General features: G+C 45.8%; 1 long non-coding RNA gene across 2 annotated transcripts in view; it reads left to right on the top strand.

The window, feature by feature from the left end:
- The window catches only part of LOC125117674 (uncharacterized), a 39,047-nt gene extending 29,185 nt beyond the window's left edge, over positions 1-9,862 (top strand). For both annotated transcript variants that reach the window (XR_007132685.1, XR_007132684.1), the window contains 3 exons: positions 5,190-5,356; positions 8,301-8,396; positions 9,128-9,862. This is a non-coding gene — a long non-coding RNA (uncharacterized LOC125117674). The remainder of the gene's footprint in view (positions 1-5,189; positions 5,357-8,300; positions 8,397-9,127) is intronic.
- Positions 9,863-12,544: the final 2,682 nt, after the last annotated feature.

Here is a 12,544-nt window from a genome sequence, read left to right on the forward strand (position 1 = left end):
GGCAGGAAGAAGAAACGACAAGTGCAAAGGTCCTGAGGTAGAAACAGAGTCAGTATGTGAGACACAGCAAGCCTGTCTGCCGCACAGTGAGTGAGAGAGAGAGCAAAACAGAGACAGGCAGACAGACAGATACTAACAGACAAAGAGACAGGGAGAGAAGGAGGAAATGGGGTGAGGAAAGCAGACAGCGGTCAGGTTGCTTGAGAGCACAGGACAGTTGTGAATTTTATTCTGAATGTTAGTTAGCAAGGAATAGTGTGATCAAATACGTTTTTAAAGATATAACCTGCTGCTGTGTAGACGAGATGCTGTAGGGAAGCAAGAGATGGAGGAGGAGAATTAATTAGGGGGCCACAGAGTAATCCAGGCAAAAGCTGGGGGCAGTGGTGCTGAGGCAGTGGTGGGTGTGTGGGTGAGAAATGACCAGCAGGGGGAAATCTGTTGGAAGCAGCTCTGTCAGGATTTGCTGATGGATTGGCTGTCAGGGACGAGAGTCAGGATAGCTCTAAGGTTTTTAGCCTGAATGACAGGTGCAGCGTGATGGAGTGAATATTTCACCTGTCTCCGGGGAACCCAGTAAATGGTGACACAATCGCTTGTCTGCGTGTGAAAGTCAGTCAGATACATACCTTACTTTAACAAACGATTAAATTTCCAATGTTAAGACCTAAATGAAAAAAGCCAAACTTTAGTATTTTTAAAAGCGAAAGAAGGGGAAAAAATTTGGCCTTCTTGTAGAAAAGAGTTTCTTAAGATGCAAAAACCAACTGTTGAAAATTACAGTTGCCTGGTGGCTCAGCAGGTTGGGGATCCAGTGTTGTCACTGCTGTGGCATGGGTCGCTCTTGTGGTGTGGGTTCCATCCCTGGCCCAGGAACCTTTGCATGCCTCAGGTGTGACCGAAAAAAAGTAAAAATAAATTTTAGTCTTTAAAACAGTTTTAACTCCAGCTTTAAGAGGTACAATTTACAAACACAGTTTATGTATATTTACAGTGGATGCAGTTGATGATCTGACGCACACGTGCATCATGAAACGATGATCGCAATAAAGCTAATTAATACAGCCGTCGCCGCACACCGTTGCCATGTGAGTGTGCGTGTGTAACGAGAACACTTAAGATCTGTTTTTTCAGAAAATTTCAGGATACAATACTATTAATTATACTCACCATGCTGCATAGAGAATCTCAGAGATTATTCGTTTTTGACTCAAAGTTTGTGCTCTTTGAGCAACACCTACTTCCCCCACTCCTGAGCCCCTGGTACCCACCGTCTTACTCTGTTTCTGTGAGTGAATTTTTCAGACTCCACACATAAGTGAAACCAAGCTGTGTCTGTGACCTACACTGCAGCTCATAGCAACACCAGATCCTTAACCCACTGATCAGGCCTAGGGATCAAATCCACATCCTCATGGATACTCGTCAGGATCTTTACCCCTGAGCCACTGTGGGAACTCCCTCGAATTCATTTTAATTGTGTTTTTAATTGAGTGCTTTGCTACTGAGTTGTATGAGTTTCTTATATACTTTGGGTATGTATTTATATACTTACCAGCATTTGCCTCTGTGTAGGGTTTATTTCAAGGCATAATGTCCTCCGGGTTCATCCATGTCATTGCGAATGGCAGAATCTCCTTCTTTTTGTAGCTAAATAATATTCCATTGTGCTTGTGTGTGTGTGTATGTGTGATATCACGCATTTTCTTTATCCATTTGCAGAAATTTAAGCTGTTTCCATACCTTGTCTATTGTGAATAATGTTACAATGAAAACAAGATTTCATATATCTCTTTGAGATACTGATTTCATTTCCTTCTGACATATACCCAGAAATGAGTTTACTGGATAACGTGGTAGTTTTATTTTTAATTTTGTGAGGAAACTGCACCGTGTTTCCCATAGTGCTTTCACCAATTTACCCTCCCACTAGCAGTGCACAGGGATTCCCTTTGCTCCACATCCTCATCAACACTTGCTGTCTCCTATCTTTTTGATAGAGGTCATTCGGAAGTGACGGGACTCCTTATTGTCATGTTGGTTTGCATTTATCTGATTTGAGTATCTTTTCATATTCCTATTGACCATTTGTATATTTAGAAAAACATCTATTATGTTTTCTTGCCCATTCATTACTTTTTTTTTTTTTTTTTGCTTTTTAGGGCCGCACCTTCAGCATATGTAAGTTCCCAGGTCAGGGGTGGAATTGGAGCTGCGCCTGCCAACCACAGCCACAGCCACAGCAATGTGGGATCCAAGCTGTGTCTGTGACCTACACTGCAGCTCATAGCAACACCAGATCCTTAACCCACTGATCAGGCCTAGGGATCAAATCCACATCCTCATGGATACTCGTCAGGATCTTTACCCCTGAGCCACTGTGGGAACTCCCTCGAATTCATTTTAATTGTGTTTTTAATTGAGTGCTTTGCTACTGAGTTGTATGAGTTTCTTATATACTTTGGGTATGTATTTATATACTTACCAGATATATGATTTGCAACTATTTTCTCTCGTTCCATATATGTTGCCTTTTTGTTTTGTTGATATTTTCCTTTCGAATGGCAGAATCTCCTTCTTTTTGTAGCTAAATAATATTCCATTGTGCTTGTGTGTGTGTATGTGTGATATCACGCATTTTCTTTATCCATTTGCAGAAATTAAGCTGTTTCCATACCTTGTCTATTGTGAATAATGTTACAATGAAAACAAGATTTCATATATTCTTTGAGATACTGATTTCATTTCCTTCTGACATATACCCAGAAATGAGTTTACTGGATAACGTGGTAGTTTTATTTTTAATTTTGTGAGGAAACTGCACGTGTTTCCCATAGTGCTTTCACCAATTTACCCTCCCACTAGCAGTGCACAGGGATTCCCTTTGCTCCACATCCTCATCAACACTTGCTGTCTCCTATTTTTTGATAGAGGTCATTCGGAAGTGACGGGACTCCTTATTGTCATGTGGTTTGCATTTATCTGATTTGAGTATCTTTTCATATTCCTATTGACCATTTGTATATTTAGAAAAACATCTATTATGTTTTTGCCCATTCATTACTTTTTTTTTTTTTTTTTTTTTAGGGCCGCACCTTCAGCATATGTAAGTTCCCAGGTCAGGGGTGGAATTGGAGCTGCGCCTGCCAACCACAGCCACAGCCACAGCAATGTGGGATCCAAGCTGTGTCTGTGACCTACACTGCAGCTCATAGCAACACCAGATCCTTAACCCACTGATCAGGCCTAGGGATCAAATCCACATCCTCATGGATACTCGTCAGGATCTTTACCCCTGAGCCACTGTGGGAACTCCCTCGAATTCATTTTAATTGTGTTTTTAATTGAGTGCTTTGCTACTGAGTTGTATGAGTTTCTTATATACTTTGGGTATGTATTTATATACTTACCAGATATATGATTTGCAACTATTTTCTCTCGTTCCATATATGTTGCCTTTTTGTTTTGTTGATATTTTTCCTTTGCTATGCAGAAGCTTTTTAGGTTGATATAGTTCCACTTGTTTATTTTTGCTTTTGTTGTTTATGCTTTTGGTGTCAAATCCAAAAAATCATTGCCAAGATTATACCAAGGAGCTTTTCTTCAGTGTTTTCTTCTAGAAGTTTTAAAGTTTCAGGTCTTACTTTTAAGTCATTAATCAATTTCAAGTTAGTTTTTGTGAGTGTTGTAAGATCGAGAGGGGGGGTCTAATGTCATTCTTCTGCAAGTGGATATATCCAATTTCCCCAACATCATTTATTGAAGAGACTGTTCTTTCCCGATTATAGATTCTTGGCACAGATTAGTTGACCATATATGTATGGGTTTATTTCTTGGCTCTCTATTCTGTTCCACTGGTATCTGTATTTATGCCAATACCACACTGTTTTTATTACTATAGCTTCGTAACATAGTTTGAAATCAGAGAGTGCGATTCCTACAGCTTTGTTGTTCTTTCTTAAGATTAATTTGGCTGTTTGGTGTCTTTTGTGGTTCCATACGAATGGTAAAATCATTTTTTCCTATTTCTGTGAAAACTGCCTTTAGAATTTTGATAGGGATTATACTGAATCTGCAGGTCTTTTTGGATATTATGGACATTTAAACAATATTAATTTTTCTAATACAAGAACATGAGGTATCTTCCCATTTAGTCTTTCTTTCATCCACGTTTTTACTGTTTTCAGTTTACAGCTCTTTCGCTTACTCAGTTAAACTTACTATTAAGTATTTTATTCTTTTTGATGCTATGGCAAAAGGAATTTTTTCTTAGTTTCTTTTTCATATTTCAAACTTTAAATTTTTTCTCTGAAACAAAAATCTATGTACCAAGTGAGAAAAGAAGCTGCAGAGTGAGAATAGCTATTGTTAATACATATAAATGGCAAAGAATTATATACCATTTGTACAAAGAACATTTACAAATCAATTGGGAAAAGGGAAATCCATAAAAACAGGCAAAAGGCATGAAAAGGCAAAGGCCAGAGAAGGAAAGTACAAGGTCAATGCTGTAAATGAAAAGATGCTCAAACTCATCAGTCATCCAGGGAACACATTCACATAACCTGCATTATCCTTCTATAGCTGTCAGCACAAATGAAAGTGTCTGCCAACACAAGGGTTGGACAGGAGACGAAGAAGCAAGAAAAACCCCGTATGCTGTCAGGGGAGATGGTAAATTCCGACAATCACCGTGAAAAACCATTTGGAAAGAAGCAAATCTTCTCACACATGCTGGGGAAGGAGACAAATGGCACACCCGGGGGACCCCTGTAAGAACTGGTCCCTGGAAGCTTTGGGAGACATGGTCTGCCTTGGGTTTCTGGTTTTCCTACAAGACTTACTGGCTGTGCCAAGCCTGCAAAGCCTTGACACTTCTTACCAGCCATCCTCAGGGCTGTACTGGCAGGGAGGCGCTTCCTTCAAAGGACGAGGGAACTTTTCACTCCAGGGCAAAGAGGCAGCTTGCTTACTGCTTGCCCCAAATCTGCAGGGTCCCCAAACTCAGAGGTCCTTTTCTGCAACCCAACCCACCACATGTGCGGCTGTCATCTGGACCCCCACGCCACCCTGCGGGCTTTAGGGTTCAGGGAGCCAGCCCACACATGCTGGCACTCTGGCCGCTGCTTTGACGCTGTGAATAATGAAGGCTCTCATCTCTGACCCAGGAATCTCGTTTCTTCTACCAGCATTCATGAGACAGAGGCAGCCTAACTCGTTAGCTGGTGAGTGGGGTGAAGCCTCCGACCCTCCGCAGCTCCGGACCGAAGGCACCGATGTCCCCATCATCATCATGCTGAAAGTGCACCATACACGTGAAATGACACGCTAGTTCGAGAGGACCGGTGCGGCCTCGGTGAGTATATTACCAAACCCGAAAACATCACATCGCCCGAAAGCAAAGCTCACTCCTGAATGATGCATTTGGTAAAATTCAGTAGTTTGTTGTGTATTGTTTACAGAGACATTCATCTGCAGCGGGGATATGGTAACATCCGGGGAAGGAGAAACTCTGATTTAAGGACAGGGAGGAGCGGAGGGGCTTCCGAGGTCTCGGTGCATATTCTATTTCTTAGTGAAAGCTGGCACATACGGCGGAATGTCGGAAGTTTATAAGGGACACCTAGGTGTTCAGAAGGTTATTTTCTGTCCTTGAACGTGTTCTCTGTGTTCGGAAGGTTCTAGACATTTACAGCGTCAGCAGTCAGGGCATCCGTCTGTCTCAGACCCGCAGCCCCTTCCCCTTCAAATACGAATTTGGGTTCTCACGGTTCCAACAGCATTGTTTCTAAACACAAACACAGATTTTTGCCTTGGAAACGTCTCTGGGATTAGAAAACCTCCCAGCTTAGGAACCTTGGAGAAACATTCTCAGTTGTCCTGATGGAAAGGAAACCAGAGACCCTTCTGCTGAAAAAAAGAGACACCAAAAACCCAACAGAGCCATTCAAGTCCTAAAGTGAAGGCAGAAAAGCCCCGGCCGCTCACTGGCTGCGCTCCTGGCTCTCCCTCTTTCTCCCGGGCCTTTGGCCCCGGCCTCCTGCCCCGACTGCCTGCACACAGAAGATGAACTCACGCGGACACAGGCTTTGATTTGGGAGAATGATGAATCACCCAGGGCTGGTAACCCGATCTTGGTCCTTCTCCTGGTAAACAGTTGAAAGGCGCTCATCCATCCCCCGCTTTTTAAAACTAGAGCACAGACTAGAAGGGCCAGAGGGCCCTGGCTTGAAACAGGGGCTATTCATCACCTTCAGGGGAAAGAGGGTCAGATTTTTTTCCTCCGGTCCTCTCCCCCCCCCTCACCCCCCCGCCACGCTGCCGGAGAAACCCTCACCTTGTTTTGCTTAGTGGGCCAAGGGTCAGAGGTCAACACGGCTGCTCCAGCCTGTGCGGTTCTGCAAACAGGCCACACAAGGAGCCCTGTTTAACATCAGAATTCCTTTCAGTCTGGAAGTTTCCAAAGCATAGGAGTCAGTCAGTGAGGACTGGAGGGGCTCTGGGTCCTGCTTCTCACTACAGAGGGCATCCGGAAGCTCGGACCTGAAACAGAAGGACGCGTCCCCGGACTGCCTGTCTCACATGGCCGAATTCTCATGCCATCATGCTGCTCCGCGTGAGAGGGCAGGTGACTGCAGCAGCGGCTGGGAGAGGACAACAGGCGTGGCTATCACACAGTGGCTGGGAAGCAGGACAGGTGGCCAAACAGGGGTCATCACTAGATCACATGTGTCTGAAGGACCAGACGGCTCAGAACCAAGGGGCCCGCTGGCTGGAGGGACTTCATCTTCAAGGGGACGAGAAAGCTGCACACCAGGCAGGTCCAGACCCCTCAGTGGTTGTGGGGTCCTCTTGACAGGTGACATCCCTCCTGCCTGCCTCCTGAGGCCCAGCAGACCCCCAGATTCACTTCTACGTCCCAGAGGAGAGACTGGGCTTCAGCTCCAAGTGTGACCAGAACCCAGGGCACAGGGGCTGCGGCAGGGCAGTGCCCAGGGGCAGGAATGTCCTTGAATGGAGCGTGACAGCTGATTCACCCAGGGAGGCCAAACCAGGAGAGGGAAACCGACGAGAGATTTCTTGGTGGCTGACGCTTAAGCTCCCAGAGAACTTACAGAAATCAGCAGGGCCCTGGAGGACTTGGGAACGGCCTCCTGCAATAGCACGCAGAGGGGGGAAGGCCAGAGAAATGAATCTGCGTCAGGGGCATGACTTCTTAGGAAGCAGCCAAAGGCAAGAAATTCCCATGCCGGCAGCTACGGGGGGATTTCAGATTCTCGGGGCGCATCCCCTGTACTGCTTTGCTCTGGCTGCCATGACACACGTGCCACAACAGAACTGCTTGTCTCAAAGTCTGGAGGCTGCAAGTCCAAGATCAAGGTGTCATCAGGGTGGTTCCCTCTGAGCCCCAAAGGAGCTGTTCCAGGCTTGTCACCAGCTGTCTTCTCCGGGTGTCTGGTCACATGGTTCTCCTTCTGTGTCTCTGGGTCCAAATTTCCCCTTTGGGTAAAGACATCAGTCGTATTGGATTAGCGGCCCATTTTGTTCTAGAATGATCTCATCTCAACTTGATTCCGTCTTTTTTTTTTTTTAATTTTATGGCTGCACCTTTAACCAACTGTGTCTGGCCAGGGATCGAGCCCACAAACTGAGCTGCTGCAGTCAGATTCTTAACCCACTGTGCCATAGTGGGAACTCCTCAGCTTGATTACATCTTTAAAAAGCTTATTTCCAAATATGATCACATGCTGAGGGCCTGGAGTCCAGGACCTCAACATATGAATTTTAGGAGGACAAAATTCAACTTATAACAATGTCCAAATCACTTTTTAAAAAGATTGAGGCAATGGACATTCTCATTAACAGTCTATTAGGGTATTACCACATTGTAAGCCCCAAGCATTGAGTATTATTCTTTAAAAAATGTTTGCTTATTTATGAATTTTTAAAAACTGCTAATTTACTCTTTTTTTTTTCTGGCTGCACCCGAGGCATTTGGAAGTTCCTGGGCCAGGAATCAAATCTGAGCTGCAGCTGTGACCTGTCCGAGCTATAGCTGTGACCTGTGCTGTAGTTGCAGCAATACTGGATCCTTTAATGCACTGCAACTGGCTGGGTGTCAAACTCACGCCTCAGCAGTGACCTGAGCTGCCACAGAGACAATGCCAGATCCTTAACCCGTGGTGTCACAGCAGTGACTCCAAAAAAATGTTAATTTACTCCTAAGTAAACCGGCCACTTGCACACTGGCTGAGTCCTTTCACAAAACTTCAGAGTATGCCCCCTCTCATACTGCCTAGACTTGAGAAAAGATGCCAGGAAGAAGAACCTGAGAGGAGCTTAGTAAACAGATGAGCCGGTCCCAGCAGGATGCCCGCTTCCTTGTTCACCTTGAGGTAAGCACCCTTCTAGAAGTAACCATGAGTGTGGTAGAAATAACATGCAAGTTAGCATCAGAAACACAGGCTCAGCCGTAACTAACCCAACTGGTATCTATGAGAATTTGGGTTTGATCCCTGGCCTCGCTCAATGGGTTAAGGATCCAACGTTGCCATGAGCTGTGATGTAGGTTGCAGATGCAGCTCGGATCCAGCATTGCTCTGGCTGTGGTGCAGGCCGGCAGCTGCAGCTCTGATTCGACCCCTAGCCTGGGAACCTCCATATGCCTCAGGTGCGGCCCTAAAAACCAAAAAAAATATATAGGTAAATAAGAAGAAAAGAAACATAGGAGTTAACGCCCAGCTCTGCACTGTTTTGTGTGTGCAATGCCTCCATTTTCCTGGGGCCTTTGTTATCTAATAAGCAAAATGGAAATCTGTTGCCCTCCTCACTGGGTTTCCGAGGGTTAAGTGCTGTTACAATTTCACACTCTTTTTTTCTTATTCCGGCCAAACCTGTGGCCTAGTCCGGTTCCGGGGCTAGACGTTGAATCAGAGCTGCAGCCATTGGCCTACGCCACAGCCACAGCAACGCCAGATCCTTAACCCGCTGAGCAAGGCCAGGGATCGAACCCACAACCTCCTGGTTCCTAGTCAGATTCATTAACCACTGAGAACTCCTCTAGTCATGTTCTTAACCTGCTGAGCCACAACGGGAACTCTCAGTATCACTCTCTGGTGTGCTGTAGGTTCTCAGTAATGTCTAAGTCCCCCAAAGCCACTCTGCAAGGACCAGATTCTGCCCTTGGAGTAAAGAGGTCACCTGTCACCAAGGGAACCGGATGACCAGGAACACCAGGCGGCTTTGGGGATCAGCAGGTTTCTGCTGGAAGAGGCCTTCCTCCTCTCATCACTGGCTCCATGTGTCAGAATTGAATCACACCAGGGCATTCACGGACCTAGAATTCAATTACCTGTCATATTATTATTCAACCATTTCCTCCTTTCCTTGGTAAATTTAATTTTCCCTTATTCTAATGAAGCTCTCTGGAAAAATCAAATCAGTGCTTTATTTTAATGAGCGCGATCATCCCGTGACGGACGAGGCCCAGAAAGCCCGTGGCTTTGGTGGAAGTTCCGTGAGCTGGCAGGTGGTGCCAGGTCTGCGTCACCTCTGTCCTTGGGGGAAGGGCTGAGCTTGCACACAGGGCAAGTCCACCGTGGTCGGCCGTGGACCCTCAGGGCCCAGGAGGGCGAGAATGTGAAAGAATCCAAATTATCGTAGCATTTTCCCAAAAAGCAATAGAAAACTTTAACTCAGTCATAGCCTTCTATGCTTCTATCCTCTAGAAATTCAGGAATTACATTTATGGAAGAGTGTATTCTATCTATAATCGGTTCATCCTTACAAAGCAGGTCATTTCAAATCAGCCCATTTACAGAGTTGTTTGCTTGTTTTGTTTTTTTGGTCTTTTTACCACCCCACCTGCGGCACAGGGAAGTTCCCAGGCTAGGAGTCAAATTGGAGCTGCAGCGGGTGCCCACACCACCATCACAGCAAGGCCAGGTTCGAGCTGCATCGGTGACCTACCCCACAGCTTGCAGCAACGCTGCATCCTTAACCCACTGAGCAAGGCCAGGGATGGAACTCGCATCCTCACAGAGATGGCATCACGTCCTTAACCCACAGAACTACAGTGGGAAATCCGTGGGGCTTTTTTCCTTTCTTTCTTTTTTTTTCCCATTTGCGTTTTTTTTTTTTTGTTTATTTATTTATTTATTTTGGTCTTTTTTTTTTGCTATTTCTTGGGCCACTCCCGTGGCATATGGAAGTTCCCAGGCTAGGGGTTGAATTGGAGCTGTAGCCACCGGCCTACGCCAGAGCCACAGCAACGCAGGATCCGAGCCGCGTCTGCAACCTACACCACAGCTCACGGCAAGGCCGGATCGTTAACCCACTGAGCAAGGGCAGGGACCGAACCCGCAACCTCATGGTTCCTGGTCGGATTCGTTAACCACTGCGCCACGACGGGAACTCCCCATTTGCGGTTTTGAACTGAGGTCTCATTCTTTCCCAGATCAGGAAATTCTGGAATGTCTACCCTCTGTTTGGGAGTGCTGGTCAGTCTTGGTGGTCCTCTGAGTCACGGGGGTGTGTGCCCCTGAACCCTGGGCATCACCCACGGAGGAAATTGACTCTCGCTGCTGCCAAGCGTCTGATCAGAGGGAGTGCCTCCTCCGTTGGTCAGTCTCTCAGCAGACACATCTCTTTCTTTTAATCTTTTTTTTTCTTTTCTTTTTTTTTTTTTTTTGGCTTTTTAGGGTCATACCTGTGGCCTATGGGAGCTCCCACGCTAGGGGTGGAATTGGAGCTGCAGCTGCTGGCCTACACCACAGCCACAGCAATGCCGGATCCAAGCCACGTCTGCAACCTACACCACAGCTCATGGCAATGCCAGGATACTTAACCCACTGAGCGAGGCCAGGGATCGAACCCAAGTCCTCACAGATACTAGTCAGGCTAGTATCTGCAAAGTCACAGTGGGAACTTCCTTTCTCTTTCTCTCTCAGACACACATGCACACACATACACACACACACACACACGCACACGTGCGCGCGCACACACACACACATGTGTGTGCGCCCACATGCCTGCTTTGATGAGGATTTTGGAGATAAAGAGGCGTTTAAAGGCATTTAAAGATAAGCCCCTCGGTGCCCATGGGTTGTGGAGAGGAGACAGACGTGAGGGTGTGTGAATATGTGCAAGTCTGCTCTTCTCACATCTTCTTAGCTCCCTGAGGGTTTCTCTTGGAGAAATCAACACCGATTAAGACCCAGGACTTTTGTCATTATTGTTTGTTTGTTGGCTTTGCTTTCCAATGATCACATCCTTTCTCAGATGCAATAGAGATCCAACTCCTTGCTTGAATGAAAGAGAGGGAAAGGGCTAAGTGAGAGCAGGGAATGGCGAGGAGCCAAAAGAACCTGATCCATTTCTTAAAAAAAAAAAAAAATCCCTCCATGCGATGAAACACCTGCCTTCTAGGAGCGACCTGCCTTGTTCTGAGAATGGTGGTGATTTATCTCAATAATTTATGAGCTAGCCAGCTCAAAGCTAGGCCATTCTAGACAGGTGAGATGTTTGACAAAGTGTGGGGGAGAAAGCCTGACTGGGAGAGAAGAGGGCTCGTTCTTGCAAGCAGGAGTACCACGGGGCCTGGGAAGACGAGGAGGGGGCTGGGAGAGGAGGCAGGACCCCTAACGTAACGGGAAAAGCATTGATAAACATCCTCTGAGCCTCGGGCACTTTTAGATGGTGTTAGAAAACTTCCCAAGTTTTATAACAACCGTAGAGTACGAGATGTCTTTTCCGTTTTATGAAAGAAGAAGCTAATGTTTTGAAAGGCTTGGTACATTTTCCCAGAGAGTTCCTCATTGAATGGCACAGCCATCCACCCGACAGCTCAAGTCAGACATGGGGATTCATCCACTTCTCAGCCCACCTTCTCCGTCAGGGAACCAGCTCCCTGGAGGTGACATCCAAGATTGTCCCGATGCTCTCCTCTCATTCGCCATCACCTGGCTTCAGCATCCCGGTTTCTGCCTGGATTTGTATGATGGCAACCTCGGGGTCTTCCTGCCCAGTTAGCTCTCCGGAGACGGAGACGGAGACGGGTTTTGCAAAGATCGCTGGACTTCGCTGCACGACTACTTGGAATGTTTGCTGTAGGTTTCGCTTTCAAAGATACTCCATTCAGCTCCATTAAATTTTTTTTTTAAGTAGGTATGGTTGATTTATAATGTGCCAATTTCTGCTGCACAGCAAAGTGATGCAGTCATACATATATATTGACATATACATTCTTTTTCTCACATTATTTTCCATCACGTTCTTTCCCAAGAGATTGGATAAAGTTCCCTGTGCTGTACAGGAGGGCTCAGCTCCAATCTTAAGAGGAAGCATGGTGGTTTCATTTCTAGAATATTTAGTATAGCCTTAGGCATATGCCTGAAATCTCCATTTGCTCATCATCAAACTGAAGCATGTTTTCTTGAAATCCAAATAATTTAAGGTTTGTGAAGCCAGGTTGGTTTTGATCCAGACATAAATCCTTAGCCACTAAGAATATTTTGCCTTTTTTTTCCAAAGGGGGGTGATG

The sequence above is a fragment of the Phacochoerus africanus genome, chromosome 16 (genome assembly GCF_016906955.1).
Source record: "Phacochoerus africanus isolate WHEZ1 chromosome 16, ROS_Pafr_v1, whole genome shotgun sequence".
In the NCBI taxonomy this organism is placed as follows: domain Eukaryota; kingdom Metazoa; phylum Chordata; class Mammalia; order Artiodactyla; family Suidae; genus Phacochoerus; species Phacochoerus africanus.